Source organism: Canis aureus, chromosome 24 (assembly GCF_053574225.1).
Source record: "Canis aureus isolate CA01 chromosome 24, VMU_Caureus_v.1.0, whole genome shotgun sequence".
Taxonomy (NCBI): domain Eukaryota; kingdom Metazoa; phylum Chordata; class Mammalia; order Carnivora; family Canidae; genus Canis; species Canis aureus.
In genome coordinates, this window is record NC_135634.1 from 36,699,321 (window position 1) to 36,725,359 (window position 26,039).

Consider the following 26,039-nt stretch of genomic DNA (forward strand, 5'->3'; position numbering starts at 1 on the left):
GGGGTGTGTTGGTCTGCTTGGGCCAGACTGGTGAAGCTGCTGTGGGTGGATTTGGCCACAGAATATGATTTCCCTGCCAGGTCCCAACTGGGCCTCTCCCTTCCCAATGCCTTCACCAAAAAGAGCAAGCTTTCTTGTTGTCTTTCTTTTGAAATGATCTGTCTGTACCTGGTGGTTCTGCACTGCTGGGCTCTCTGGTACCCAGCTGGGTATTAATGGGAGACATAAATGAAACCCAGACAACTTGCTGCAGTGTCATTCTTCAAGTCTCAAGGTCTCTATCCAGCCCACTTTCTACCCCTAAGAGTAGTTTTCTGGTTGCTTAATTATTTCAAGAGCGTTTAGTTTTATCTTGAGGAAGGGAGCAAGAGAAAGTGAGCCTATAGCACCCTATCTGGGGACCAAATCTCTGTCTTGGTTATGACCAGAGAAGGAATTGGCAGGGGAGCTGCTCCTCCATCTGAAGCTGGAGAACAGGAGTTGAAACTGTTGGTGGCATCACAGGCAGAGGCCTGGTCATCTGGAAGAGTGCTCAAAATTGTCCCAGATGACTCTGTAGTTGACAGCAGCTTCTGAGGCCATTGCTGGAGATGATAGTGGGCTGGTGCTCCAGGTCTGGACCAATGTGTGCCAGTGTGGCCATTCTCTGGGTCTCATCACAGAAGGAAGGTGGGATTATGAGATATTTTAGTAAAACAATCCATCTGTCATGTGCAGTTGTAGTCTTTGGGAATCATTTCCTCTTAACAGAGCCATAGCCCGAGGGCATATAGAGATCTACAGGCATGGGGGCAACTGGGCAGCTGGCCTTATATACAGCAATCTTTCCACCAGCTAGAAAAGAGCATGTCCCTTTGATTTCTGTAGTTTGTCTAAAAGTTTACAACCAAGTTTTTGCCATTTGCCTGGTATGGTGTTTGATGTTGTGGGGAGAGAGATGGATAAGACAGTCCCTGACTTTGGGTAGTTCACCATCTAGTAAGAGGGACATCAGCACTGATGACAAGATGTGCTATGGTATCAACAAGGAGATCCAGGGGGTTTCACAGTGGTGGTGACCACTTGAGTTGGACATTGATGATGCCAGCAAGAGGTCTCCAGGAAGACAACTGAGAAAGGCAGAGGAAACACCTAACCAAAGTCTTGAAAGTTCAACACATGGCTGAGAAGCTCTAATGTGGAGTTTGAGGCAAAGGGCTTCTCTTTCCAGGAGCTACAGTGGATTGAAAAGTTGGACCTGGATTTAACAGTAAAATCATCATTTGTTCATTGGTACCATGGTTGAGGGAATGCCAGGCAAGGTGTTAACTCTCTCAGTGTGTTTATACTTTGAATCTTCCCTCTTGTGTCATAATGGAAACTTCTGTTCTTGGATTTCCAGGCATCTCCAAGGAGGTATGGGTGTAAGAGGGACACTGGGGGAGGGGTGATTGTGGCTTTCTGCTGCCCTCAGCAGGCGGCTGCCAGTCCCCTTGAAGTGAAACCTGAGGCGGCAACTGTCCTGTGTGGTGTGAGTGTGTACGATGCTGGGATACGGAAGTATATGTAAAAGTCTAAGTTGCTCTGAGATATTCTTTTTCCTCTCCACTGTGTGTTCATGCCTGTACCCTGCCAGTCTCCAATGAATGGGTGTTTGATGTTGACTGCCATTATGACCTGCATGATGAAGGCCTTTGTGCTCCACACTAAGAGCATGTAAGTATCTAGCACTAATAGCACCAGCTCTATTTGTGCGTTCAATGCTTTTGGAAGATTGTCCCATGTTCCCATTAGTCCTTGTTTGGGTGTTGGGCTTAGGGAAGGCTCTGAAAAGAGTTGGCGGCTTGAACTCCTGTATTACCTGCCTCCTCGGCTCATCTTTTGCCACTTATCTCAGATCCAGTCACCCACAGATCTCTCGTTGCTCAGTTCCTCTGCTCATGTGGTTTGATCTGATGGGAAGGGGGTCCTCTCTACCACTGGACAACTCCTACTCATCCTTTCAAGCTCATGTCAAATGTTTCTCCTCTGAGAAGACTTTCTTGGTACCCCCTCACCTAGTTTACATGATCTCCTTTTGTATTCCTCTACTCTGCTGTGCTTCCTTCTTAGCGTTGAAGGCAGCTGTTGCTTATAAGTGTATTCATTGCTTGACTTTTCTGTCTTTTCCCGCTAGACTGAGAGTTTCTTGAGAGCAGATATTGTGTTTTGTTCATCTCTGAATTCCCAGTGCCTAGCAGGTGATTAAGCTTTGAGTCATCACTCAACAGATATGTATGGAGTGCTTTCTCTGTAATAGGCACAGCTTCTCTCCTGTTAAATGGGGAGCATGTACAAGAGCTCTGAGGTTCAAAGAATCTTGATGCACTTGAAAGAAGCCAGGGTACCAGAGCATTGAGATCGAGGAGCAGGGTAGTATGAGAACAGGCTGGTGAGGAAGGTGGGAGCTGGGCTGTGCAGGGCCTGCTGGCCTCTAAGCCTAGGAGCAGATGCTGATGCTAAATTCATGGGGGGATCTGATGAACCAAGTGTGCAGAAGATTCAATAATGGTAGATGCTGCTTCTTCTGTGCGTTCTAGTATTTCAGGAGATTCTAATCACTCCCTTTTCAGAGAGAAAGAGGACAAATAGTAAAAGCTGATGGAAAGGCTACAAAAATGATCAAAAGGGATGTGGGAGCAATTAGGGTTCTTAAATCTGGAAAGATCAGGTTTGATAGAGGGTGAGATGAAAGGTTAGCTGATCATGAAAGAGAGAGTGTATGTTGAAATCCTGACATCTTAGACCTAAATCCCTCCTTCTCCTCCAGCCCCATAAAACTTGACAGGAGGGAATTTTAGGAGAACTAACGGGAATTCCGCTCTGCCCAGTGAGTAGTATAAATTTATGCAACTCTTTATCCTCAAGAGATATTGCACACACTGATCATATAAATAACATCAAGAAGGGTTTATAGGTTTCAAAGATTAAAGTTCCCTAATAAGCCGAGGAGTGGAGTTTAGGTACTTACAGACTCCATCCCCTGAACAAGCTTCTTGTTCTCTTGTCAGAGATTGGCTGCATCAAATCTTCCAGACTCAACAGTGGCCAATTTGCAGTTTCTATGGCCAGGTGGTTTCGCTGTTAGTTGAGTGTCCCACTCTGTGGGCATGGCAGGCATCCAGGGTCTGTGCTGGGCTGTGTGGGCCTGGCCCTGAGAGCAGGACTTGGTCATAAGCCTTGAATTTAAGTTCTAGCCCTAATTGTTCTTATTGTGGTAAAATTCATATAACACATGAATTTTAACCATTACTAAAGTGTACAATTGAATGGCATTTAGTACATTCACAATGTTGTGCAACCATCATTACTATCTAGTTCTGGAATATTTTTATCACCCCAAAAGGAAGGCTTACATGTTTTAAGCATTCCCTCACCATGTTCCCCTTCCCCTGGACCCTGGCAATCACTAAGCTGCTTTCTGTCTCTATGGAATTTCTAGGATTAGTTTTACTTCCTAAGCCTACTTGGCTGACCAGGTGTTGTTGCCTTCCTTTCTAAACCTACCTTGTTCCATAGGTACCCTGAAAGAAGCCAGGGTACCAGAGCATTGAGATGAGTAGTATGAATTGTTATAATCCAACCACCTCAGCTTTCTGGTTTCTTACAAATGTGATTTTGGGGCCTCATGACCTGTGTGTGTACACTCACACTTTGGTTTTTGCCTGTGCTCTAGGTAAAACATCCTATCTGAGTCCATCCTAGGCTCTGAGACTCCATCCTGGAATCAGCCCTCTGGTCTGAGCCCCAGCTGTGCTGGCCTGGCCCTGAGTGTGGAGGGATTAGAGATGTGTGTGAAAGAGTCCTTGATGAACTGTATAGTGCAGCTTACAGTGTAGGGTTGGGAATCTTTACCTGTTCCAGGAAGGCAGTTAGTTCCTCCATAGCACCTCTGTGGGACTGCCTGCCTTTGGAACACAAACATGGCCAGAGGCCACTCTCCAAGGAAGTAAAAGATACAACAGCACCTGACAGCCAGGGAGAACTGAGAGGGGAGGGTTTTAGCAGAAGTTTCTCATTGTGGTGGCCCTGGCACACTATCTGTTGGCCTGTTGCTGAGAGGACTGTAGGGTGGGAGTGGGCTGTCTGCTAGGCCCGAGGTTCTGATTCCTGTAGACTCCTACCACCTTCATGGGGCATAATGAGGACCAAAAGGAGTGTGTGAAAGAACCCTGGAATGGGGTACATTGGTGCACAAGCATTAAGGCAGGACATTTTCCCACTGATCATAACTATAAGTCTCTAGCTCTTGGCTAGCCATCTCCAGCCAGCATGGGTGATGGGCATATGGGGATGGACGGTGGCCTCAGAGCCTTTTATTCACTCATTTATTTGTTCACTCACGGTTTTGATCTGTACTATTTAAAATGGTAGCCACTAGTCACATGTGGTTATTGAACACTTGAAATGTGTTAGTCCAAATTGAGATGTGCCGTAAATGTGAAACACACACTAGATTTCAAAGGCTTAGTACAAAAAATGTAAACAACTCATTAATAATTTTAAAAACTATTGGTTACATAGGAAATGATAGCATTTTGGAGATATTGGGTTAAATAAAATAGATTATGAAAATTAATTTCATAGATTTCTTTTTATTTTTTGTATTGGGACTAGTAGAAATTTTATAATTTCCTATGTGATTTACATTATATTTCTGTTGTATAAGGCTGATTTAATCATATCTGTTCCTTTGGAAGAAAGGGGACATGAGGCTGACAGGTCTTGGTTAAAAAGCAAGCCCAGCTTGGGATTAACCCCTTTGAATAATATCACAGAGTGGGTAAGGCTGGTCTACATGCCCAGACCATGTCCCTAGACATGGTCTGGGCACCCCAAATTATGAATGGAGGGTTTCATTACAAGCCTCTCTTGAGGGGCTTAACACAATGTTTATGATTGATTAAGGCACTAAAGCTGTTCATTATTTATGTTTGCTGGTTTGTATTTCCGTGCGTCTCAATAGCGCGGGAATAGGAACTGAATAAATTACCCAGTGATGTGGGAATTCATGTAACCCACAACTCGAGTATGCTATGTGTGTGTGAGTGTGTGTGCACATCTTAATGAGATGCAATTTTGTTTCAATTTGGGAAATCCCCAAAGGTTCCCTGCTTTGTTTTCTCTGACTCTAACCTAGCAGCTTTCCAGGCAACAGCAAATGGAGAGATGATATGAAAACATCTGGGCATAATGTTTCTAAAGGCTTTCTGGTATTTTCTTCCTTGGGGAGCTTTCTGCTAGAGTACATGCCCTCCTTACACTTTAGAACTATGGCTTTTGTTCTTTCCTTGTCTCTGGTCCGCTTTCCTCATGGTGGGTCGTTAAGACAGCACACAGTCAAACCAGAATATAAGCCCTTGGCATTGCACGAGGACATCTCAGAGCTCCAGCTGCAGGCACACAGGTAAGAACTTCCAGTTTCAGTGTTTGAAAGGCTGTAAGGCATAGCACAGAGATCTTGGCACTGCAAAGGATGATTCACGGACCCTTAGGCACTGATTTCATTCACACATTCATTTAACAGCGTGTATGGGACACACACTCTGAGCTAGGTGCCGAGGAAACCGAAATGAATCAAGTTTGTTCCTTGCCCTCAAATCATTCCACTGGACGAGAAAACTGTAAAAACCAAATTGCAATTCAGTACTGGCACTTCTGGGAACGAGGAACAGATGTACTTCCTCCTATTCGTCCTGTTAAGCACAATGAAAAATCCTGGATATTATACAAGAAAAAAACATAAGTAGACTTTGAAAGGTTGAGGAAAGAAGGCACCCTGTTTAAGGGCTCCCGGGACCTAAGAAAAGCCAGTAGTGAATTCCCTGGGTCTTCTTATTATCTGGTATATCCCACACTTGGAGGTGAAAAAAACTGCAGCCCAGGCAGGACAATAGGCACAGAGACACAAAGAAGCCCCCATAAAAGCCTCTCTTTAGTCAAAGGCCCAGGAAAGAAATCTTTAGACAATGACTTCAGAACTCCAGGCAAACAGCACGGAAGAGAGTGTAGCCCATCACCACCAGCAAAAGCTGAGTGGGGAGCCTAGACTCCCACTCTTGCCAAACTAGAATGAGGGTCACTGGCTCTCCTCGGGTGGTGTAGGCTGGACCTAGTGAACAGTGAGAGCTTTCATCACCACCCAGGGGTCACAATGTCACTCCCTCTTTGTGATGCCAGGAAAGACCACCTAGAGAGAATTAAAGAGGTGCTTCTATGCACTCTCCTAGCCAGGGTGGTTTCAGTGGAAGCTAAGTCAAGAGCCCAAACTCCCAGCCCTGCCCTGAATAACTGCAAGCCTTTCCACCCGAGTCTCTGGGTGGGGAACCTGGACTTCTCCCTCCCCCTAGCAGTAAAGAGGCAGTGCCTCCCCTTCTCCTTCCAGAATAGTGTCAGAGGAAGGTAGAACAATACAATTTATCCGGTTTGAACAGCAGAGAAAGAATACATAGAAAAAGAATGAACAGTGTCAGGGATGGTGGGACTCTGACAAGAGCTGTAACATTTGTTTACTGAAATCCCAGAAGATTAGAAGAAAGTATATGGGGCTGAAAAGTTTTCGAGGAGATCAAGTCTGAAAACTTCCTAAATTTGGTAAAATTTGAATCCTGGAGATTGAAGATGTTGGGTGAACCCCACATGACAAAAGCCAGGCTCAAAAAGATTATATACTGTATAATTTCATTTTATAACATTATGGAAATGACAAAATTATAGAAATGGAGGACAGATTAGTGGTTGCCAGGGCCTAAGGGAGGTGGTGGGAAGTGGATGTGTCCAAACAAGGGCAACATGAGAGATCTTGTGATAGAAATGTTCTATATCTTGATTGAATCAACATTCTGGTTGTGATGTTGTGATGTTAGCGCTGAAGGAGAGCATACTCATGGAACAGGTGCATACAACTGTATGTGAATTTACAATTCTCTCAAAATAAAAAGATTAGTTAAAGGAAATAAGTATAATTCAATTTGATAAGTGCTCTCATAGCATGATTTATAAAATTCTTTGGGAGCTCTGAGGATGGGTAGATTATTTCTTCATGGAGGAATCAATGAAGGTGTCACTGAGCTATCAACATCCCAGTGGGGTCTGATAGATAGAACTTCCACCTGTCATCTTTCATATTTTTCATTTTTGGGCTGAATTCCTTTGTGCTGATTCCACTGTTTATTTATTGTTGGTTCATTAAAGGTCAGGCATTGTGATAAAGGGTTTATGTGCATAATCTAAACAAACTTTGTACAATAATTCTGGCAGACAGGTACTATTATTTACAGATAAGGAAACTTCTTAGAGAGGTTCAGACACTTTATCAAGGTGACTCAAATGTCAAATGGTAAAGTCGAGTTTCAAACTCTAGTCTGTCTCAAACCACTATTTATATGGCCGCTGAGAGCTCTCATTTGTCATTTGTTATTTAAAACTTTTTTTCCTCTCTGTTCTTTTCCTTTGCTCTTCTTCTGCTTCTTCCCTTTGAGATAATAAAGTATTTTTAAAATGTTTTACTTTATATTCTGTTTGCTTTATAGCCTACACATTTTTATATTTTTGTATTTCTAAAAAAGTCTGTTGTCTAGGAATTATAATATGCATCCTTAAGTTAATCACAGTCTAACTGAAATTGATACTATACTATACTTTGTTTAATGTAAGGATCTTATAAAAAGTGTAATTCCATTTACCTTTAGTGTCCTTTGTTCTACTGCTGTTATATATTTAATTCTACATATTTTTATAACCCTCACAATACATTATTACTTTATTCAATTTTCTTAAAAAGACACTAAAAATAATGAAGAAATTTACCCATAAATTCATGACTTCTAGTGCTCCTTATTCCTTCTCATAGATCTAAATTTCCAACTGGTGTCACTTGTCAGCCAAAATAGTCACCTTTCACATTTCTTGTGGTATGGGCCTCTTGGTGATGGATTCATTCTGCTTTCAATGATCTGAAAATGTCTTTATTTATCTTCTGTATTGAAGGACATTTTTTACTGGATATGGAATCTCTGTTAAAGTTTTTTTTTGCTTTTTATACCTTTCAGCACTTTAAAGATACTCTTATGTTTTCTGTTCTCCATTTTTTTCTGATAAGCAGTAAGCCACTATTCCTATTACTGTTGACCTGTTTGCAATGTGTCTTTTTTTCTGGCTGCTTTACAGATTTTTTTTTTTACGTCTTTGTTGGTTTGTTGGTCTGTTTTTAACAATTAAATTATGATACCTCAGTGAGATTGTCTTTGTATTTGTTCTGTATGGGTTTTGCTGAATGTCTTAGTACTTTGTGCTAAAGTTTTCTCAGATTTAGAAAAATTTTGCCTGATATTTTATAACTTTTTTCTGACAAAAATTTTAAGTAAAACATGTTGGATTTTTTCCTTTTCTTCAGGTTCCATCAAGACTCAACATGGCATTATTATTAATTATGCTTTTATTTAAATTTTTGACATTTTATACATTATGGATTTCTTCTGCATTAGTTTTGACTTGTTATAATACTGCATTATATTACTTTGATTACTGACTTTCTGGACAATTCATTAAATTTAACACCCAAAGCAAATGCCACTACTCATCTTATCTTAGCCCCTTCTCTTTCTCATAGTTACTTCAGAGCTATGTTGTCTGAGGGTCTATTTCTATTGACTATTTTACTTGTTATGTGTCACATTTTCCAATATTATTGCATATCCAATAATATTTTATTATTTATTGCATATTATGGATGATATATTCTAGAGACTCTGGAGTCTGTTTTCTTATACTGATGAGTGTTAAGTTTGCTCTATAAATGAGTTAATCACTAGCAGACCACTTCAACTTGTGAAGATATAACTTTAGGTTCTCCCAGATGTCTCTATTTCAGTTTTTCCCTGTTTGGGGCTCAAATGTAGCCTCTAGTCCAAGGTATGACCCTTGTGGGGCTTAAATAGATTTCTGGGGTTTGCCAAAGATCTCTAAATTTAGTGTTTGAGCCATAAACTCTGTCTCCTCAGCATGAGGTAGCTCCGGGAATATCTTTGTTCAGGAATGAATGTTGTGTCCCTATCAGATTCCTAAATTGAAGCCCTAATACTTAAGGTAATGGCATTTAAAGGTGGGGCTGTTGGGAGGTAATTAAGTCATGAGAATGAAGCCTTCATGAATGGGGTTAGTGTCCTTATACAAAGAGGAAGAGACTAGAGCTTTTTCTCTGCCATATGAGAACACAGTGAGAAGGGGTCTACAAAGCAGGAAGAGTGCTCTCACCAGAAACCAAATCTACCTCCAGCGGCATGTACTATGTTATATAAGTTTCTGTTGTTTAAGCCACTCAGTGTATGGTATTTTTGTTTTAGTCTGAACTAGGACAATCTTCATATCTCTTCTAGCTTACCAGTTATAGATTTCTGATCACTCAATGCATGAGCAGTTCAGAAGTCAGCTAAGATTTTGAGGGCAGTTTTTATAAGCACTTTGTGGCTCTCTCTTTGGTGGCTCACTCTTTTCTGGGATTTTTCTTCTCAATTTCTAGCCATTTTGACAGCCTCACACTTCAATGTCGTTTCTTTCTTGAGTTCTATTTTTTTATGTGCCATGTGGACTGTGGTCTGTCTTCAAGAGAAAAGCTACTTAAATGCAATTATTACTGCTATGGGTTGAATGTGTCTCTCAAAATTCATGTGTTAAAGACTTGCAGTATGTCAGAATGTGACCCTATTTAGATATAGGGTCTTTACAGAGATAATCAAGTTGAAATGCAGTCGTAAGGTGGTTCTTAGTCTAATATGACTCATGTCCCCCAAAAGGGGGAAATTTTGACACACACACACACACATACATAGGGAGAGCTCCTCATAAAGATGAAGCAGAGATTGGGGTGATGTATCCTTAAGTGAAGAAATGCCAAAGATTACCAGCAAACCACCATAAGCTAGGGGAGACTCATGGACCAGAATTTTTCTCATAGCTCTGGGAAATACCCAGTCCTGATCATACCTTGATATCGAACTTTCAGCCTTTAGGGCGCTGAGACTCTAGTTTCTTCCTGCTTTGTGTCACTCTCCAGTCCTTCAAATAGTTACATCTTTAAAAAATATTGTCCCAGGTTTATAATTGTCATTGGCACAGAGGTTAGTTCAATTTTAGCTATTCCACTGTTACCAAAACCTGGAAGTCCATGAGCTAATTTTCAATCTTCGTTGAGTCCATGTTTGTCAACTTGTAAGCCAATATTTTTTGCCCCTGAATCTAGTCCAAGGTCCTGGATCCCATCCTAGGGTCTGATATCCTGTTCTCTGATATTCTATAAGAAAAATTAGAGCAATATATAGGGGTCTTTAATAGAAAATATCAATGAGGGTGACAAAACATGAGAGACACCTAACTCTGGGAAGCAAACAAGGGGTAGTGGAAAGGGAGGTGGGCAGGGAGTTGGGGTGACTAAGTGACGGGCACTGAGGGGGGCACTTGGCGGGATGAGCACTGGGTGTTATGCTATATGTTGGCAAATTGAACTCTAATAAAAAATGTATATATAAAAAGTAGTCAAGTAGATTGGTTATGACTGATCTTAAAATCTCCGATGAAAAACTCATTTTTCTTTTTTTGAGAGTGTTGCATAGGACTTCAGTTGAGCCACTATTCAAGTACTTGTGCAGATGGAAAGCTGCTCTCTGTGGAAGTCTGATCCTACCTTTACGTGTTTCTGCAAACCACTCTCATGCAGGTGTGTGTAGATTCACATGTTTGTGTGCATGCATGTTGGTGTATTGGAGGGGAGCTAGAGGAATCCTTATTTGGTAACCACAAATCAGGCTCTTTTTGTTTAATAACACTTCAATTTTCTTTAAAATAAATGGCTCCCTTTTAGTCAACAATTGAACATATCTGTTTACTTGGAATGTTTACCTGTTAAATCCTCTGGAAGCAGCCTGCCAAAGACCTTGGAGAATTAGCCTACAGATCATTAACTATAAATTCCCAATTTTCTAAATTAACTCTTTAGTGAGTTCTATTACTAGAGAGACACACTCTGTACTATATTGCTTTAGCTTCCCATAGAAGTGTCTTTTCAGAGAACAGTGATCTAATATGATGTCTTCAGTTCCCATCCAGTGTTGGTAACAGACACAGTGATATGAAGAATACTCTGCAACTTTTGTATAACTCCGGTTGAAGATTCTGTTCATTATATTGTTCAATATCTTATACAAAGGCCTAGGAAAATGGCATATATTCTTTTTTAACCACAAGATATTTTCTTCAAATAAAACCTTATGTGGAAGCTTAATGCCTTAAAATAGGTCAATACGGTTGAAATGGAAGCTGGAAGCCCTACAGCTGGGTCTTCCTTCTCCCTCTGCTTTTCTTTCTCCACCTCCTTCTTACCCACTACCTCACATTTCTCTACATAGTCATTTGTTGAAGATATCCTCTGAACATAGTGTAAAAATCATTAATGCTAGTCTAAGATGGATATTATTATGGGAGTTTATGCTAAGACATAGTTTGTCTCACCTCAGAAACAGTTGTGTTTATTTTGATATTGCCCAGATTGGTAACTGTATTTCCCTTCTTCCCTTGAATGACAGGAAATTTCAATAAGTAAGATGCTCAAATTTAGCATTTATTCTTGTCCTAGAATAGATGCAACAGTTTGTCCCAATTTTTTCAACCAAAGGTGTAGAGGGTTGAATTTATTAAATCCCCAGTTCAAGATACATTATCATCCCAGAGTTGTATGTATATGAATTTGCAGGCATATATCTATTTACTTACTCTTATTATTTTTAAATTATGTTCTTATTCTTCATTTCCCCCATTTATATCCCCCATTGACAGCTCTATTATAATAGAAATAATGTGTAACTTTATCTTAGGGTATGTTCCCACAAAAGGTATTGTTTTATGTGTGTATTATATATAATATATGATATGTACAAAACATATGATATACATGGAAATTTATTTCATACATTTCACACCACCTACTCTGTTTTCAAGACCCATATGCATTGCTCTGTGCAAATATAATCTATTGCTTTCAACTACTACATAGTACTGTCTGGAGAATATCCATCACATATTTTATGTCTTTTTCTCAATGATAGACACTGAGGTTGCCTCCATCTCTTGGTCACCATAAATAACATTGCAACAAGTATCCTTATACTTATGCCCCTTTGTAGCTGCATAAGAATTACTTTGGGATATAGACATTGGAGTGGTATTTCTGGGTTATAGCATATGCATCTCTTTAATTTTATTCTTCAGAATGGCTGCACCCTGGGCAACCCCAGTGGCTCAGCGGTTTGCTGCCGCCTTCGGCCTGGGGTGTGATCCTGGAGTCCCAGGATTGAGTCCCACGTTAGGCTCCCTGCATGGAGTCTGCTTCTCCCTCTGCCCGTCTCTCCTCTCTCTCTTTCTCTCTCTCTCTGTGTCTCTCATGAATAAATAAATGAAATCTTTAAAAAAGAAAAAAAGAATGGCTGCACCCAACTGCATTCTCACCAGCAGTAATAAGGATACTTGCTTCTCCAAATCCTCAACAATTCTTGGCATTATTCATTTTATGCTTGCCAATCTGTATTTTCCATTGCTGTTTTAATTTGCATTTCTCTCATTCTTAATTATTTTGAGTAGATCTTCATATGCTTATTTTAGATTATTTTGGATTTCCTGTCTGTACACGGCCTGTTTGTATCTCTTGCCTTTTTTTCTGTTGAGGTTACTGTTGCTGTCTTTTCCTTATTGATTTTTAAGAGTTCCTTGTATATTCTAGATTTATTATTTAATTGAAATATAATGTGAGCCACATAATCTTCCACTAGTAAAAAAAAAATCTTCCACTAGTCACATTAAGGGAATCAAAATAAACCAGTGAAATTATTTTTAATAATCTATTTTATTTAACCTAACATATCTAAAAAATTACTTCAACATGTAAACAACCAGTGTTTTTTTCATAATAAGGCTTCAAAGTCCAGTTTGTATTTCATACTTACAGTATCCCTCAATTTGGACTAGCCACATTTCAAGTGTTCATTAGCCATTTGTGGATAATGGCTACCATATAAGACAGTGAAGCTGTAGTTATAAACTATCTTTTCAGATTTACACATTGCAAATATTTTCTTCCATTTTGATATTTATTAACCTTTTTTTGAGGAGATATCTTTTCTGGTCTAATATATGGTCATTTTTTATGAATCTTTTTATGTACTTGAAAATAGTTATTCTCTTGGGTGTGAGATTTTTCTTCATAAATATATTTTACATTTTTATATCATAATGTTTTATGGGATTGTCCCATCAATTTTTGAGGGGAAGAGATGTAAAATCACTCACCACAATTGTGAATTTATCAATTTATTCTTGTAATTCTGTTTCCTTTACACATTCCAAGCTATTTTGTTTATGATCTTCTTGGAGATTGCTTATTTTCTAAATATCAAATGTTTCTCTTTGCCTCATTAAATGTTTGATACTTAAAAATACCACTACATTAGCTTCATTTATTATTTCTCGGTGTATCTTTTTTCCATGTCTTTATTTCAAAGCTTTTGTTATTGTTTCATTTTAAGTATGTTTCTTTTCTTTCTTTAAAAAAAAGTCAAATAATTCTTTAATTGAAGATAACAAAACTGCTACTGCAAATCTTTCTCTTTTTCATGTAGGTAAAATTTCCCCCAGCTTTACTGAGATATAATTGACATATAACACTGTATTAGTTCAAAGGTGTACAACAGAGTACACACACACACACACACATTGTGAAATGATTACCACAGTAAGTGGCAAGTTTAGTTAACCTCTATCATCTTACATGGTTATAATTTATTTTTTTGTGATGAGAACTTTTAAGATCTGTTCTCTTAGCAAGTTTCAAATATATAATACAGTATTTGTAACTGTAGTCACCATGCTGTGCATTCTATCCCCAGGATTTACTCATCTTATAACTGAAATTTTGTATCTTTGACTACCTTCACCCATTGCCATTCTCAAGTCCTTGCTTCTGGAAAACACCAATCTATTTTCTGTATCAATGAATACAGTTTTTTTTTTTTTTAAGGTTCCACATATAAATAAGAGCATACAGCATTCGTCTTTTTCTGTCTGACTAGTTTCACTTGGATATTAGCTTTTTGGATGTCGTCTTTTACTACACAGACTTCCTTAGTTTTTATACTTAATTTGTTTTTTTTTTTTGTTTTATGTAGTCCTAATTTATATACTAGGAAACATGTTTTTACTCAGAATATCTCTTTTTCTGTGTTTATCTCTCTCAGACACTCTGATATAAAATAGCTTTAGCAAAAAGTTCCTTAGAACGGGCTTCTAAAGTGCTTCTATCTCTTAAAGAATAAAATGGTATCAATCAGGATCTCTGCTTTTAGCAAGATAGAAAAACAGGGCTCTGACTTATGTGAAATAAATGAAAAAAAAGAATACATGTGTATACCTCCATATGCACTTATGTATACATATGTATTACATATATACACACGCATCCATATGTATATATGTATATAAGTTAAACCACAGCTTTCAAGTCTTTGGACTTCTGACAACAAAGGACAGTGAACCCTGAGAGATGGGAAACAAAAAGTGTAATCTCTACGATTTCCACAGCTTACTACCTAGAGAGATTTTAGGCAGCAGCATGAGGAGGGGGAAATGACATGGAACTCCAGTTTCTTGACTTGTGGATTTGGAGGTAGGTGTTGGGAATGCCTAGGAAGCTAGGCCAGGGAAACTTGCAGGAGGGGAGAGTAGTAATAGAGAGAAAGAGATAGATAGATCAGTAGATCAATAAGGTGCTCTGAATATCTACAATAGCTCACTCATGACCCTTCAGCACATGTGATGAGGAAACTATTGAAGAGGAGAGAGAATGGTCCAAAAGAGCAGAATGAGCAAATACCAAACTCAGACAGGGTCAAGTATAGTCTTGTTCCCACCAGAAACATGGAAAACATTACTCAATTCACTGAGCATTGAGTAGAGTAATTAAAAGGTCTTTGCTCCATTAATGGGAAAAAATTATACCTAGACCAAACATGGGCCTAGTCCTTTTTTTTTTTTTTTTTTGCCTAGTCCTTCTTAACAAAGTGTAAAGCAAGACCCAGGAGGTTACAACTATTTCTATTAATGTAACTGCATCTCTGTATCTTAGAGCAAAGAAATACAAAAATATGCAACATCCAATGATGTAAAATTGACAATGTCTAATGCCCAATAAAAAATTACTGGTCAGGAAAAGAAGCCACAATGATGAGAAAAATTAATCAATATAAACTGACTTAGAAAGGACACAGATGATAAATTGGGAGATAGAAGTGCTAACATACTATATTGTATGTATTTTATATATTCAAGAAGCTAGAAGAAAAAGTGAGAATTTTCATTAAAGACATGAAATATTTTTAAAAGATCAAAGTGAAACTTGTAGAGACAAAAATATAATGTTGGAAATAAGCAACAAACTAGATTAGACACTATAGAAAAAAGATTTATGAAAAGGTCATAATAGGAACTACTTAAATGAAACACACAGAAAAGACTGAAAAAATAAACAGAATACCAGTGAGCTGTGGGACAATTTTAAGCTGTCTAATATATGTGTAAGTGGAATCCACAAAGTAGAACAGAGGTGAGGGGGATGGAGATATAAAAATATTTGAAGATATAATAGCCCCAAATTTTACAAATTTGGTGAAAACTATAAACCCATAGTTTCAAGAAGCTCTGTGAAGCCCTGATGTAAGACACATAAAGAAAACTAGAGCAAGGCATATAAGCAAATTGGTTAAAACTAGTTGTAAAGTGACAATATTAAAAGTAGGCAAGAAAAAAAAAGACACATTATATACTGAGGAATAAAGATGATAGTAGACTTCTCATGGGAAATGATGTAAATCAGAAGATAGTGAAGCAATACTTTTACAGTACTCAGGGGGAAAACTGTTAATCTAGGATTCTATACCAAATAAAAATACCTTTCAAAAATGTAGGTAATGTAAGGAAATTTTCAGATATATATAAAACTGGAGGAATTCATTATTGGAAGACCTGCACTACGAGAAATGTTAAGGGAAACTTTAGGCAGAAGGAAACAGATGCCAATGAATATCCAGGTCTACACAATGAAATTAAGGATACTGGAAATTGTAACTATAAGGATAAATCTTGCCTTTTTTCATAATGTTTAAATATCTTTTAAGATAAGTAATTGTGTAGAGCAAAAATAATATGTTGGGTATTTTTTGGACTTATGTTAATATCAATATGTGACAAAAGTGGCACAAAGATAGGGAGGGGAGAAATATAATTATACTTTTGTATGTTGTTTTTACTTTTATTTAAATTCAATTTGCCAACATATAGTATAACACCCAGTGCTGCTATACGTTTTAATACCATACATTAACTGATATAATATTATTTGAAAAGAGTGATAAATTAAAAATGTATTATTTAATGTATTATTTTAAGCCTAAAACAGCCACCGAAAGGCCTTACTTATAGGTAATAAACCAGCAAGTGAGATAAGATAGAATTATAGAAGCTACTCAGTAAGACAGAAGGCAGGAAAGGGGGAACAAAGATTAGATAGAACAAACAGAAACAAAAAGCAAGATGTTGATTAAAAGCCAACCCTATCAATAATCACATATAATTAAATGGTCTAAAGAGCCCAAGTAAAATGCAGAAATTGTCAGATTAGATAAAAGCAAAGTCCAACTCCGTATACTCTACATATAAAAAGCCAACATTAAATACAGAGACATGAATAGTAAAAGGATGAACTATACACCATGCTAAAATGAATGAAAAGAAATTTGGAGTGGTTCTATTAATATCAGACAAAGTAGGGTTGAGAGAAAATATAGTGATAAAAAGGTCATTTATATCATTCATAATGATAAAGGATTAGTCCATTAAGCAGACATTACAATTCTAAATCCTTATGCACCTAATAACAAAGCTTCAAGATATATAAAACAACAGTAAAAAAATAGATTAAGTCTACAATTCTACTTGGAGACTTCAACATCCTTTTATTAATAATTGATAGGACAAATAGAAAATCAGTAAAAATGTAGAAGACAAACAACATACTAAATTGACCTAGAATACTAACAAAAGTACAAGGCACACGTTTAGGAGGTTTTTATCAAGATAGGTCATTTCTGGACCACATAACAAATCTCAAGATATTTTTAAAAATTCAAATAGTACAATATATATTCTTTAACCACAGTGGAATTAAATTAGATACCAGTAACAGGGCAGTCTGGGTGGCTCAGCGGTTTAGAGCCGCCTTCAGCCCAGAGCATGATCCTGGAGACCTGAGATTGAGTCCCACATCAGGCTCCGTGCATGGAGCCTGCTTCTCCCTCTGCTTGTGTCTCTGCCTCTCTCTCTGTCTCTCATGAATAAATAAAATCGGAAAAAAAAAAAAAAAAAGAAAGAAAGAAAGAAAGAAAAAAAACCAGTAACAGAAAGATCTTTGGAAAAATTCCCAAATACTTAGAAATTAAAATGACACACTTGCAAATAACATATGAGTAAAAAGAATAGTAAAAAATTAGAAAGTATTTTGAATGAAAATATAAACACAGCATGTCAAAATATGTAGAATGCTATCAAAACAAAGTTAAAATACTAAATGCTTTTTTAGAATAAAAGGAAGGTCTCAAATTAATGATCTCATATTTCACCATGAGATACTAGAAAAAGAGAAGCAAATTAAATGCAGAGTAATCATGAAAAAGAAAATAATAAAGATCAGAATGGAAATCAATAAACTAGAAAACAAAAAATAAGGAAAATCAATAACAACTTTTTAAGTTGTTTCTAATAAAACATCAATAAAATCAATAAACTAATCAGATTAGGAAATAGAGAAGGCATAAAAAATGAATATGAAGAATGAGAAAGGTGATATCACAAAAGATTTTGCACTTATTAAAAGGATAATAAGGGATTATTAGAATCAACTTTATGCCAGTAAACTCAACAGCTTAGTTAAAATGGTAAATTCCTAAAAAGAGAAATTACTAATACATATTCAAGAAGAAATAGATAACCTGAAAAATTTTTTATATATGAAATAAATATAAATTGTAATTGTAAACTTTCCATACAGAAAGATGAAGTGGCTTCACTGGTGAATTCCACCAAATATTTAAAGAAGAAATACTGTTTACACAAACTCTTTCAGATAATTAGAAGAGAGAGGGACTACTTTCTTATTCTTTCCATAGGGCTAACATTTATTTGATACCAAAGCCAGAGTAAAGTATTATATAGATCAATATCCTATACACATAGATGAAAAAGTTCTTAACCAAATTTTAGAAGCCAAGTCAAACAACTTATGGGGCCGCCTGAGTGGCTCACTGGTTAAGCGTCTGCCTTTGGCCCAGGGCGTGATCCTGGAGACCCGGGGGTGGGGGTGGGGGGGGAGTGGGGGGGGTGGGGGGGAGTGGGGGGGGTGGGGGGGGGAGTGGGGGGGGTGGTGTTGAGTCCCACATCGGGCTCCCTGCGTGGAGCCTGCTTCTCCCTCTGCCTGTGTCTCTGCCTCTCTCTCTCTTTCTGTGTCTCTCATGAATAAATAAATAAAAATTTAAAAAAATTATGAAGAGTATATATATTATGCTCTTCATATTTAGATTATTCTAAACCATAATCTACTATGGTTAAGTTAATTCCAGGAACACAAGTTTGTTTCACTTTAAAACTTAATCAATATAAATCACAATATTAAGAAACTAAAAAAGGCAAAAGCATATGATCATCTCAACACAGGCAGAAAAAATATTTGATATAATTCAGTACTATTCCTAATAAAAACTCTACAAACTAGGAATAGGAGCAACTTATTCAACCTGATAAAGGGTATTTACAAAATTCAGACAGCTAATTCATACTTAGTGGTGAAATACTAAATCTTTTCCTCCTAAGATCAGGCACAAGGCAAGGATGCTAACTTTCAATAGTTCTATTCAACATTAGGGCCTAACCAGTGCAATAAGGCAAGAAAAAGCAATAAAAATAGCCATATTATGAAGAAAGATGTAAAACTATTTTTTTCTCAGATACCATATATGTCTATGTAGAAAATCATATAGATCTATACAGAAGCAACAATGCAATATAGCTTTTTCAGATCATATTTTCTCAAATTATTATTTATAACATTATTAATGGTTGCATACACAGTACTCAAATAGTTCCTTTGTTATGAACACTACAGTTAATTTTCATATTATTATTAATGCTACAGTAAATATCTCTATTAGTTTAATTTTATTCACATTTTTGTTATTTTCCATTGTGCAAATTCTGAATAGTTAAAGTTGAATTTCTGGGTAAAAGATGATAGACATTTTTAAACTGATATGCATTATCAGTTTTCCCCAAGGCAGGTTGCCCTAACTATTAAATAGTATTTTGTTATTTTAGTTCATACTCTATTGTCACCTGGGTATTATTTTTAATGATGGGATGTGGGTTTTTAAATTTTTCCCTGTTGACCAATTATCCAAGCACCTAATAATAATAATAATAATAATAATAATACTGATTCCCTATTGATTTGAAGCATTATGTAACTATATTGAGATATTGTATATTTTTAGACTTCTAGGTAAAATTTTCGTTTGTATCAGTACCTTTTCTAATGTTTTAGCTTTATCCTTTATGTTAATAATTTCCAATGCTAGTTTTTCTCCAATTATTATTTTTCGAAATCTTTTTTTACTATAAAAAAGCTCATCAATTCACCATTTATATAGTTTCTAGAATTATTTCTCCAAATAAAAATACTGACTGGGATTTTGTTAGAATGACATTAAAATTTGTAAATTAAGCTTGATGGAGAAGTGTGCATTTTGCTTTTTATAATGTTGAATCTTTTAATGGGAGACATGGTCTGTCCCCCTTCTTATCCAAGCTTTCTCTAGGTATATGTTTGATTTCCTCTTTAGCTCCATAATGATTTAGGATAGCATTTTCCAGTTGATTTGGTATATGTGTGCATCTGCACTGGCTTTCTAATCTTATAATAGTGTCTACCAGAGAATGAAGATAATAGCTTTTGCTTCTGAGTAAATTTTTGAGTTTTTCTTTAGGGCCTGTTATATGGTCAACTTTCATAAATGTTCATGGACACTGGAAGAAAAGATATATTCTGTATAAACTGCCGGGTTTAATGAAAAAGTTAAATCAATTTTCTTAATCACATTATCTATATTCTTCTATATTCCTATTATCTCTATCAGGTCCCAAAAATATGTATTAAGAAATCTCATGCTTCTAATGTGTTTCTATCAACTTCTGGTATTTCTAATAGTTTTTTTTTCATGTAATTTGGTGCTACATTATTCAAAACATAGACATTTTATGTTACTTTATCTGCCTTGTGCATTTTGCCCTTTATCAATTAAATATGGACCTTTTTATCTTGTTTATTGAATATTGCTTTGAGTTCTACTTTAATATTAATCTTCTGGTCTCTGTTTTCTTTTTGTTCACATTAGTCTGGTATATCTTTGTTCATCTTTTTATTTTTAAACTATCTGTGTCATTTTAAATGTATGTCTTGTAGATAATTTATAATTGGACTCTTTAAAATTCATTCTGAATGTCTTTGAATTTCAGTAGGTGAGTTTATCCTATTGTTATTTATTACTATCACAGAAAAGTTTTCTTCTACTTCTTTCATCTTATTTTTAGGGCCATTTTTGTACTTTAGAAATATATATCCTTGTTTTATTTTTGGTAAATACATCAATGTTTCTTTTGTTTTCTTCTCTAAGTGATTACCTTTAGTTAAAAGGATATAATTACCCCCTGTCTTTATCAATGTCAACCAAATATCAATTGTCTAGTATTATCAAAATATCATCAATATTACCTAATACCTTCTAATATATTATTTACAAATTAGCATAATTTACTTCCCTCAATCATTCTCTTACTGAGAGTATGTGTTAATTTAATATGTAATATTTAGACTAGTAAATTACTGTGTATTTACTATCATTTTATGTTATATATATTTTCTTTTGATAATTATTTTTGACATTTCCCTTTTTTTGTTATTTCATTGATAGCAGGTGTTTTCATTTAAATCTTTGTCTTGGGATGTCTGGGTGGCTTAGTGGTTTAGCACCTGCCTTTGACCCAGGGCATGATCCTGGAGTCCTGGGATTGAGTCCCACATCGGGTTCCCTGCATGGAGCCTGCTTCTCCCTCTGCTTGTGTCTCTGTCTCTCTCTCTCTCTCTGTGTCTCTCATGAATAAATAAATAAAATCTTTAAAAAATTAATCTTTATCTTAATAATTTCAGTATTTACCAGTTTTTTTACAGAATACTTTCTTCAGTGTTGAGTTATTTTTATTCATTTATTCCTGTCAGCTGTTTTGTCTTTAATTCGTTTTTATTTCCTTCAAAAAGACTGTGAGTGGTATATTTTTTGCGTCCTTGTATATCCAAGAATATTTTCTATTGCTATTACACGTAAGCAACAACCAGCATAGAGTTTTCAGGCAGTAAGTCTTTTTTTCCTCAAAACTTTGTTGCTATTATTCCATTGCCTTTGGCATTTAAGTTTAAGATAGGTAAATTCTGAGAATAGCTTGCTATCTTTTTTTTAGGAAAGCTATTTTATTTTCCTTGACTATATTTTTTTATAAGATTCTTCATTTTATTCTTGATATTTGAAAGATGTAAGGTCTCTGTTAGTTTCTTTCTTTCTTTCTTTCTTCTTTCTTTTTTCATGGATGTGCAATTTTTCTAGCAACATTTTTGTTATTTTCCATTGTCAGAGATCAGTTGACTATATTTGTGTGGGTCTAATTTCAAACTCTATACTCTGCTCCATTGAGCTATTTGTCTATTCTTTCACACTGAATATCACACTGTCTTGATTACTGTAGTTTTATATTAAGTCTTAAAGTCAAGTAGTGTAATATTCCTTAGAATCAATTTACTGATACAAAACAACTTGCTGGGATCTTGGTTGGAATTGTATTGACTCTATAGATCAAGTTGGGAGAAATTGACATCTTGACAATATTGAGTCTTCTTATCCATGAATATAAACTATCTCTCCATTTAGTTAGTTCTTCTTTGATTTATTTCTTTAAAGTTTTGTAGTTTCCCTCAGATATTGTGATGTGTTGCATTTTATTTCTGATGATTCTTAATCATGGTACCTTGTTTTCTTGTGGGTTTGGATGAAATTTTGTATTGTGAGTTCATATTTGGTTGAACCTAATGGATGGGAATACTAAGAACATCTGATGGGTTATTATAATCCAGAGGATTTGTGCTTACTTTTACTAGGAAGCAAGGAGCATTAGCGACCTATGACCTCTTCAGTGTCTTTGGAGGACCTCGGTTTAATAGGTCATCAGATTCATTTTCCTCAATTAGCATAGGGCTACAAGTTTAGTCTCTTGATTTTAATGATAAAGGAACTTAATTATAAAGCAATCCTGTCCTTATAGTCCTCAGTGCACCTTCTCTCAAGTTGTTCTTGCTTTCTCCATCTCACTCTCTTGTAGATTTTCTTTTCTTGAGAACTCAAAATGCCTTAAAAGGTGATTTTTATAATCCACTCAGGTCTGGTCCATTATAACTCTGAAAGGTTGGTAATCATTTCTATATTTTATCCATTTCTGCTTTTCATTCAATTGTCTTTGAAATCTCAGCTTCTTTTCATTCTGTTTCATAAGAGGTAATGACTTGTTGCATTCTACTGAGAATACAGATTTCTGGACATTTTCTTCTGATGCCCGGAGGTGATCATTTTTCAGAGGTATGTTCTTCCACTGTGTCTTAGATGCTGTTCCATTTCTCTTGCTAAGTAATTATCTTACTTTGAATTATTTTCCTTTATTCATCTTCAAACAAATTAAAATTTGTATTATTCTTTTGTTAGATATTTCCAATAGCACTTTCCCTGTTCTTTGTCTATTTGAGGCAAAATCTCAAATCTTCACTTTCCCAGACCCAAAGTTATCAGCTAGGTTTGTGTATACAACCTCTAGTCTAACTGCCAAACTCTGGTAATAACCTAGAAGGCATCTTTTCCTTTTGCTATTTATTTGCCTTGTTCCCTGATAAGCTGAATGGATGGAATACATGAAAATGTAGATTTCCTAGCTTCTCTGAACTTGTAATGAGTGGTCCCTAAGAGTTCTTGCCAAAGAGATGTAGAAAAATGCAGGGTTTAAGTTGGTGGCCAGTAGGAGGGAGCAATTGATCAGGCAGTAGTTTTTTGGTCAAAACTCAAGATCAGCACCAAGGAATGGCTCCTCACATTGATGCTTGGTATAGACCTTGGTTTCTAAGTTTGAGTCAGAGACTAAATTAAAAAGTCTTTGTGAGCACTGGGTGTTATGCTATATGTTGGCATATTGAACTCCAATAAAAAAATATATACAAAAAACCCACAAAATAAATAAATAAATTAATTAATAAAAGTAAAAAGTCTTTGTTTTATGTGGTACAGAGTCCCAATATATCATATGGCAAAGATTGGCTAGGTATTTTTCCCTAATACACTTCCATCTACTTTCCTGTAAAGTTCTCTTAGTTTTATTGGTTGTAAGGTTTCTTTTTTTTTCAGTATCTTTGTTCATATTTTAAGAAGATATCAGAAGAGTTTACATTGGCTATCATGTTAACTGTAAGTTGAATAGATAGTTTTTAAATGGCACTAAATAAAAAATACTTGGTGATCCAACTTAATCGGTACTGTGAGATATTTCAATCCTTCTCTTTGCAAAGAGGTGCTTCAGTGGGATTTTCCAAGTTTGCTCTTCCTTAGTGAGGGCATAAAGGAAGCTTAGTAGTCAGGTTAGGTGGATGGGGAAAAAGAATTTCAAGTTTTTGAGGGAAATGTGGTAGACATCTCCAAAGTAGTCACATTGCTACTACTACTATTTTCTTCACTTTCAGAACTGTCTGGAGACAGCCATGAACCTCTGACTTGAAAATGGATCCTTCCTTCATTCATTAATTCATCCACCCATCAATTTATTGAGCTCTAGTCTGAAGGTTGACATTAATTAAGGGAATAAGAAAGAGCTCCTCATACTTCCCAAGGTCAATTGAGGGTAAAGGTATTTAAATACCCAATTACAATGCGATGCGACAAGCACCACAGCACACATGGGCATAAGAAAGACAACAGAATAATTGATTCAGCCTCACAGAGAAATTAATTTTGAGTTGATTCCTGAAGTTTGAATCATTCACCAAAGGAGGAAATAACATACACAATGGAAAAGAATTATTTGAAGCATGGTCTGTGAGGGAAATTGAAGTTACAGATGTGTTTGTATGTGTTGAATGGGCAGGGGGTGGTAGACAAAGGCCAGCTTATGAAGAACCTGGCATGTAAGGCTGGAAGATACTCTCTTCCCTGAGGACCCAGGCGGTCAGTGAAGGTGACTTAGTCTACTTGAGCTGTCACAAAAAATGCCATGGACTGGGGGTTTAAACAACATTTATTTTTCATAGTTTTGGGTGCTGGAAGTATACAATCAGGGTGCCAGCATGGTTGAGTTCTTGGTGAGGTCCCTTTCCATGGATATATCTTTACATGGTCTTTCCTTGGTGTGGAGAAAGATAGGGGGTGGGGAGAGAAAGAGAGAGTGAGAGAGGGAGAGAGGTCTTGAGTAGTTCCCTCTTCTTATAAGGGTACTAATCCCATCATGGTAGTCCTACCCTCATGACCTTATCTAAACCTAATTACTTCCCAAAGGTCCCATCTCCAAGTACTATCACTTTGAGAGTTAGGGCTAAAATATGTGGATTTTGGAGGGTTATAAACAGTCTATAGCAGAAGGATTTTAGATAGAGAATGACAGGATCAGCTCTGCATTCTGATACACAATAGCAACTTAAAAACACAAATAGAAAACCACTTACAAGCAAAGCAAAACTGTTTTTAGAGTGATTTTAAAATTAAAAATACTTTTTCCCACATTATCTTGTTGGATTTGTTCTTTGAAGCCACTTGTGGTGGATTATTGGCCCCATTTTAAAGATAAGGAAACAGATCAGAAAGGTTACTGACTTGACCAAGGTGGCTCGGCTAGTAGGAGATGGAGTGAAAGACAAAACTTGGGAACCTGGAAGAACACAGCTGAAGTATTTTCCCAACACTTGGCTCTGGGGTTTATCTGGGGCTACTTATTTCTGTCTGCAGTGAGGCCTTAGGAAGCTGCTAATTTACTGGAGATGTAGTAAATGGCAGAGCTGGCAGGTGTAAATCCAGCCCAGTGCTCATCCGCTCTACCAGGATGGTAAGTACTCTAGATTTATGTCCCGTGTGAGTGATGAGTTCTAAAGGAATGGGCTCCTTACAAAATTGCACATAAACAAAATTAGCCTTGAAAATCTCTTAGGAAGGTGCCAAGTTGGAAACCTCAAGCCTTTCAAAAATGTTTTTCAGTGTTAAAACAGAACCGTGTGGATGAAATATTTGGATTCATATTTGAGGGTCTGCTGTTTGAAAATACTTGTTATCTTTTTGAAACAGCAAAATCCCACTTAGTGTGGTGAGATGCTCACACCAGGAGACGCATGAGGGTGGGTGAGAGCCCATCATCCGTTCACTCCAGGGCATGTGTCTACTGAGTGTTAGAATGTGTAGAACTCCTAAAATTGCTCTGTCTCTGCTTTAATTTTTATAGAACCTTAGTGGTCGATTTGGGCGAATTAAATGTGCTTATGATGTGATTTGACTATATGCACAGATGATGCAATGCATTAACCCCTGGACTTTTTCCCACTGCACCTGGAGTTGACCTCAGGATCCATCTCAACTCAGAACTCAATCAAGGCAGCTGTAACCAAGTCAATGGGAATTGGCATCCCTGAACTATGTTGATGTTATTTTTAAAGATATATTTGAAACATTTGAACAATATCAATTGCTAAGAAAACTTTAATGGACTCTATTATTCTAATTACAGAAGGCAGAGTTGCCTAATCCCTATACCCC

At 36.6% G+C, this 26,039-nt stretch overlaps 1 long non-coding RNA gene across 5 annotated transcripts; it reads left to right on the top strand.

The window, feature by feature from the left end:
* The first annotated feature begins 1,411 nt into the window (after window positions 1-1,411).
* Window positions 1,412-25,970, top strand: LOC144296081 (uncharacterized). 5 transcript variants are annotated; one of them, XR_013363206.1, is made up of 5 exons: window positions 1,412-1,695; window positions 5,348-5,425; window positions 10,629-10,732; window positions 25,242-25,338; window positions 25,729-25,970. It is a non-coding gene; the product is annotated as an uncharacterized LOC144296081 (long non-coding RNA). The 5 variants fall into 5 exon arrangements; XR_013363202.1 differs by lacking the exon at window positions 5,348-5,425 and having other exon boundaries at window positions 10,619-10,732; XR_013363204.1 differs by lacking the exon at window positions 5,348-5,425.
* Window positions 25,971-26,039: the final 69 nt, after the last annotated feature.